Here is a 7,162-nt window from a genome sequence, read left to right on the forward strand (position 1 = left end):
TTGTTGCTGCTGCTGTTGTTGTTGATGTTGTTGTTGTTGTTGTGAGCAGACCGCCAGCTGTAGTACAATGGCAGTTGTTGCTGTTGTTGTTGTTGCTGCTGTTGTTGATGTTGTTGTTGCTGTTGTTGTTGTTGCTGCTGTTGTTGATGTTGTTGTTGATGTTGTTGTTGTTGATGTTGTTGTTGATGTTGTTGTTGATGTTGTGGTTGATGTTGTGGTTGATGTTGTTGTTGTTATTGATGTTGTTGATGTTGTTGTTGTTGATGTTGATGTTGTTGTAGCTGTTGATGTTGTTGTTGATGTTGTTGTTGTTGTTGTAGCTGTTGTTGTTGATGTTGTTGTTGTTGATGTTGTTGCTGTTGTTGTTGTTGATGTTGTTGTTGTTGTTGTGAGCAGACCGCCAGCACCAGCTGGTGGAGGCACCCTCTCCCTCTTCTTTCGCTCGCTCATGCCCAGCTTCAACATGCGGCAGGTAACGTGTAGGCACAGCCACACTCACAGCCACACTCGCAGCTACACACATAGCTACACACACACAGCTACACACACAGCTACACACACAGCTACACACACAGCTACACACACACAGCTACACACACAGCTACACACTCGCAGCTACACTTACACAGCTACACACACACAGCTAGGCACTCATAGCTACACTCACATAGCTACACTCACATAGCTACACACTCATAGCTACACTCATAGCTACACTCATAGCTACACTCACATAGCTACACACACACAGCTACACACTCATAGCTACACTCATAGCTACACTTACAGCTACACACACACAGCTACGCACTCATAGCTACATGCACACACAGCTACACACATGAATAGCTACGCACACTCATAGCTACACACACATCGCTACACATTCAAAGCCACACATACAGCTACACACACACAGCTACACACACACAGCCACACACACATAGCCACACACACACAGCTACACACACATAGCTACACACACACATCGCTACACATTCAAAGCCACGTGCACTCATAGCCACACACTGTCACCCATATCAACACGTGTCGATGTAACTGGTTGTTGTGGTCGTTGTTGTGGTTGTTGTTGTTGTTGTGGTTGCCGTTGCGGTGGTGGCCGCCGCAGGATCCCGTCGCGCAGGGCGGGTTCGCCGCCGCGGCCGAAGACGTTGCCGACGACGGAGCGGAGGGGGCGGAGGGAGGAGGGGATGGAGGTCGCGAGGTCGGTCGGGGCATCACTCAGCTGCTCGCCGCCATGAGGGAGCTGCTCGCCAACATTCGATTCGACGACGACGGGGCGCGGGGGGCTGGCGGTGGCGGGGGGGGGGCCGGCGACCCGGACGACCCGGAGCACCAGGAGGAGGAGTGGGACTGAGGGCCGCTCGCCCCCCCGCTCTCGCCCCGCACTCGCCCCGCTCGCCCCCCCGCTCTCGCCCCCGCTCGCCCCGCACTCGCCCCGCTCACCACCGCCCGCACGCACCTCTGATTATCACGGTTGGCTAGAAGCGAAACGAAGTCGAACGCATACGTACGTTCTGGGGGAACATCTTCGGAAGTTCACTTCCTGCAGGAGGATGAGTGGGACTGAGGTTCGCTCGCCGCACGCTGCCGCTGACCGCATTCCAGAGGTCGCAAACGGGTTTTGATTCCTTACCCGTACCCGGCCGCACCAGGGTCGCAAACGGGTACCCGTACCCGGCCGTACCCGTACCCTACCCGTACCCTACCCGTACCCTACCCGTACCCGGCTGGGTAAGGGTACGGGTACCTGATTGCGACCTCTGGGATGAAGCCATGTTGCAGGCGCGGGTGGGTTGATTCTAGGAACTTGAATTGTGAGAAGAGACAAGACGTTGGAAAATGAGTGACAAACGGTGACTCACCAGTGACTCACGGCTTACCCGTACCCGGCCGCACCAGGGTCGCAAACGGGTACCCGTACCCATACCTGGGCGGGTACGGGTAGCCGGGTATCGGGTAGGGTACGGGTATCGGGTACCCGGTTGCGACCTCTGCCGCATGCACGCGGACGTGCGCTCATCGTAGACGGATTAGGCGAACGTAGTTGCCACCCCCGGAAGATGTGTCCTCTCGACCCCCTCCAGAGGATTGTTCCTCTCCATTCCAGGAGATCCACGACCTCTGGATGATGTTCTCCATCGCCAGTAAATCTCCCATCAGTTGTTGTTTTCTTCTTTACTATCTTTCGAACATCTTTTGCATTTCACAAGTAAATATTTGCGCGCCAATTTCCAGAGACGATGTTCCCCCCCCCATCTCTCGTCGAACTTCTTGATCTCAAGCGGACCACCTCTAGATCCGGCAGACCTCTTTCAACAGACTTTCACTTCCAGACAGAGGCCCTTGATCCCCAGGAGATGCCATCCATCTCCAGAAGATGCCCTACATCTCTAGAAGGATCATAAACTCCAGAAGTTGCCCTCCATCTCTAAAGGGATCACTATCTCCAGAAGTTGCCCTCCATCTTTAGAAGATAACCTCGTCCAAGAAGATGGCCTCCATCTCTTGACGGATCATCAACTCCAGAAGTTGCCCTCCATCTTTAGAAGATAACCTCCTCCAAGAACATTACCTCCATCTTTAGACGGATCATCAACTCCAGAAGTTGCCCTCCATCTTTAGAAGATAACCTCCTCCAAGAACATTACCTCCATCTTTAGACGGATCATCAACTCCAGAAGTTGCCCTCCATCTATAGAAGATAACCTTCTCCAAGAAGATGCCCTCCATCTTTAGAAGATAACCTCCAAGAACATTACCTCCATCTCTAGACGGATCATCAACTCCAGAAGTTGCCCTCTATCTCTAGAAGATAACCTCCTCCAATAAGTTGTCCTCCATCTTTAGAAGATAACCTCCTCCAAGAAGATTCCCTCCATCTTTAGAAGATAACCTCAAAGAAGATAACCTCCATCTTTAGAAGATTACCTCCTTCAAGAAGATGCCCTCCATCTCCAGAATTCTGCCACAGTGGTGGGACGGTTCAAAGCGGCGCTCGATTCTATCCCCCGGCGGTGGCAGCTGAAACGACGGGTCAATCAATTTTCCCAAATCTTCTCACCACGTCTGCCCCACCCTCCCCCCAGGTGCCAGTCGTGTAGAGATCTGAAAAAAAAAACCCTTCGGATTTCTTGGTTTGCGCACATCTCGAATCTCTTTTCGATTTAAAGCTTCTTTCGTGACTGCAGGGATTCATCTTCTTGGTTCTTTCGGTAAAGTCATCACGTAGAATGGAAATAATAAAATAATAAAAATAAAACATTATAAAATAATTATTACGACGTTTCAGCCACAACGCAAGCAGCCGTCCTCGGGTGAAGACCAGGTCTGTCAGAAAGACAGACCTGTTCTTCACCTGAGGACGGCTGCTTGCGTTGTGGCCGAAACGTCGTGAGAATTATTTTATTATGTTTTATTTTTTATTATTTCCATTCTACGTGACTTTACCGAAAGAACCAAGAAGATCTCGAATCTCGTACGCATCTCCGCAACCAGTTGTCGCGAGCGAGTTGAGGAATCACGACGCAACTGGTCGCTCGCTGCTCCCGCACAACAACAAACAAATTATCGCAAACCCACGTGACCACAATTCTGTGATGTGCCGGCCTTCATAGGTGCTATCCGCTAACAGCACTTGTCCCAACAGTCTGTTAAAGGCTATACGACGGGGTAGGGGATCTTTGTCTTTGTGTGCGCGCACCAAGGGAAAGCAGATTTGCAGTGGTGAAGCTCGCCGCTCGCGAGGAAACCGGCAGAGCCAGTGACGATTATCGGATCCGGTCATCGGTCCTGGGCCTCCCCTAGGACGACTCGGCCTCAAATGTGTACCCTGGTGCGGTGTGTAAACGTCGCCACTCGTGTGCCACAGTGCCGGGCTTTCGTAGGTGCTGCTACTCGCGACTAACAGCACTTGCCCCAACACTCTGTTAAGGCTACACGTGGTGGGGGGGGGAGCTTTGTAGACACGAGGGGGGCTCTGATGTAATAAATGGGCGTTGCCACGCTCAGTTTAGCCACGCCCAGTCGCATCGCCACGCCCGCTGCTGCACAACTGCTCGCTAGGATGTGGGCAAAGCGGCTGCCGATCGGTTCGACCGCGTATCGTGTTCGGTTTGAAGGCAATAAAGGCGGACATGGTTCACCAGTGGGGCATGTCGTGGTTGTTGCTGTTGCTACTGATGATGACGATTACTAACGCATGGGTTGTGATCGGTAGCTGTACGGCTGCCGGTAATCGTGGGCGAGGTCGGTGCAACAACAATGGGGGGGGGGGGGGGGAGAAGGGGGGGCGTTTCCACAACAGGTGAGTCACTATGGCGGATGACGCAACAACAACAACCGCCATTCGCTACGAAGTGGCGGTGACGTCACCACGACGCTTGTGCCAGGCCATGTGCACCTTGAGGCCACGTGAAGTGTCAAACGCCCGCTGGCAGCAGGTCACGGGGCAGACCCAGGTGCCGACTGACCGAGATGACCGAGATGACCGAGTGATGCACCACCTGTGCCCCCTACTGTACTAACTTGCTGTGCTTTAGCCACCCGGCGCTCCGCTCGTTGTGAGCGTCGCTCCTCCGCCCTCGGTTGTTGCTGGAGGGCGACTGCCTCCAACTGCCCAGTAGCGTCCTTCACGAGCCTCCTCCACAGAGGCCGATCTTGACACCGCTGGCACCAGTTATCGGCGAGTCCACTCAGCTCCACGTCCTCCTGTACCACATCACTCCATCTCTTCTCTAGCCCGTGCCGCGCCGGTTTAGCCCCCTCTATCCAGCCGAACAAAAGCTGTTTAGGCATGCCGTGGCTGGGCATGCGGGCTACATGACCCAGCCAACGCAGCCTGGCTTGCCGGAGGAGCTCACCGATGGGACTTTGTTCAGATCTTTCAAGGATTTGTGAGTTCCTCACACAATCCAACCTGGTTAAACCCAGGATGGATCGTAGGCAGGCCAGCCTAAATGTTTCTAACCGGCGAAGATGTTCCATTAGGGGGGTCCACGTTTCGCAAACATCGCGAAGGGATGGCATGACGGTGGCTGAGAAGACCCAAAGCTACGTGTGGAGCGACAGACCTGGCCCTGATACACACAAAACACATTCCTGCGGAGGGAGCTGGTAGGAACGTTGGGTTGCTCGGTCAATGGCCAGGGTCAACGGCGGCGTGGTGTATTCCACAAATATGGCCGGCTGTGAGGGCGGGCACAAGCCGGCGTGAGTAGGTGAAACGTTGAGGGCACCACGGGGTGACCAGCCCCTCCCCACCCAGCCCCACCTCTCCCTCACCCAGCCCCACCCTCCCCGCCCAGCCCCTCCCCACCCTCCCCACGCAACCCCTCCCCACCCTCCCCACCCAGCCCCTCCCCTCCCCACCCATCCCCTCCCCACCCCCCTTGTGTAATAAAGCTCGTTGAGGCGACTTCTGGAATCCGTCTTTTATTCAACTTATATTACAGTTACTTCACGCTGCTGATAGGCAGCGTGAGAGGGACAGATAGAGAGACGCACCGCCACGTGGCAACTCGGAGTCCCGCTCCCGCGTGGCCCCCCTCCTCTGTTCGTTCCTGTTCTGACCACGTGTCGTTCGTCTCCACCTCTATTTAATACCCGGGTCACGTGGTACGCTTCAGCCAATCCTCGTTAGCCTCCATGGAATCTTCCAGGACTCCCTCGTCAGCTCCCGGGACCACGCCCCTGACTCATCTCCCCATTGGCTGTGGCCAAAGCCAGCAGAACCAATCCTTATAGCTGTCACCTTTCCATGACGTCAGGGCCATGCCCCCAGGCTTCCCCCCATTGGCTGTAAACCAGGACCGGCAGAGCCAATCACCATGACGAGTTGTGATACGTCAGTGAGCCGGATATATCCTCATATTACACTTGTAAGGGCCGGGGCGCTGTGCGGGCCAGTGGTGAGACTCTGGGACTCCCGGCTCTACGCCCTTGTAAGGGCGAGTTCCGAGGAAGCCAGCGGGTCTAGACCCGCACCTTGGCTGGGTTGGGTCAGGTAGCCTCCCCTAGGGTAGCATACGACGTTTCGATTGCAACACAAGCAATCATCATCAGGTATAAATGAAATAGAAACACACGTCTGTCTATATGTCTCTGGTTCTGTGTTTTATCTCTCTCTCAAATTTAGCATTCTCAGGAAGAACGTAATCAACCAGATAGGGTGTTGACTGTTATGTTATCTGACTCTGTTGTATTACATTACATTTGTAAGTATACTAGATTTGTCTTTTTATTTCATTTATACCTGATGACGATTGCTCGTGTTGCAATCGAAACGTTGTATGCTAGTATTTAATTTGTTATTTTCTCTTTATACGTCACTTTACCGATAGAACCAAAGAGTATCTTCTTGGTTCTTTCGGTAAAGTCACGTAGAAGGGAAATAATAAAATAAAACAGTAATATAATGTTGTCTTTTTATTATTTTATTATTTCCCTTCTACGTGACTTTACCGAAAGAACCAAGAAGATGAATCCCTGCAGTCACGAAAGCTTTAAATCGAAATTTAAAGGCTCAGTCCTTTGTTATGTAGACTAGCCGTAGTTTCAGCCGCATCAACCTTATAATAATAATAAAAAAAACTCCTATCCAGGGGCCTACCCTGGCTCCTCCCCCTTCAACCAGTATATATACGGGGTCGGATCTCTTGGAATTTCTCATTTACTTGATACAGCAAGCGTAGCTGTGACGGTTCCACCTGAAGACGGAAGCTTGTGTTGCCTCCGAAACGTCGTGATTTTTATTTTATTTTTATTTTACTTTTATTAATTAAAATTTTTTACCTACGTGACTTTACCGAAAAAACCCAAGAATAGAATGTGTGTGTGCATGTGTTCGAGCATGGATCGAGCTTTGTATTGTTCATAAGTATAACCCGTAAAAACAAAGTTTTTCACTATAAATCCTTTATATGCGTGGCGGCTAGAGTCCTCTCGTCCTCTGGCTTGAGATGGCTGCCACCTATGGGTCAGATGATTGTCTGCAGTATTAAACAATTGGTAATTAAATATTTAATTAGTTTTCCCTAAACAGTGTAAAATTTTGGAAAAAAAATTCCACGAACATTAATTGTTTCGCACAACGAGTCTGTGTGCAAAATGTCAGCTCGATTGGATCACGGGAAGTGGGTTA

Source organism: Lethenteron reissneri, chromosome 71 (genome assembly GCF_015708825.2).
Source record: "Lethenteron reissneri isolate LAM-NWPU_2019-01 chromosome 71, ASM1570882v1, whole genome shotgun sequence".
In the NCBI taxonomy this organism is placed as follows: domain Eukaryota; kingdom Metazoa; phylum Chordata; class Hyperoartia; order Petromyzontiformes; family Petromyzontidae; genus Lethenteron; species Lethenteron reissneri.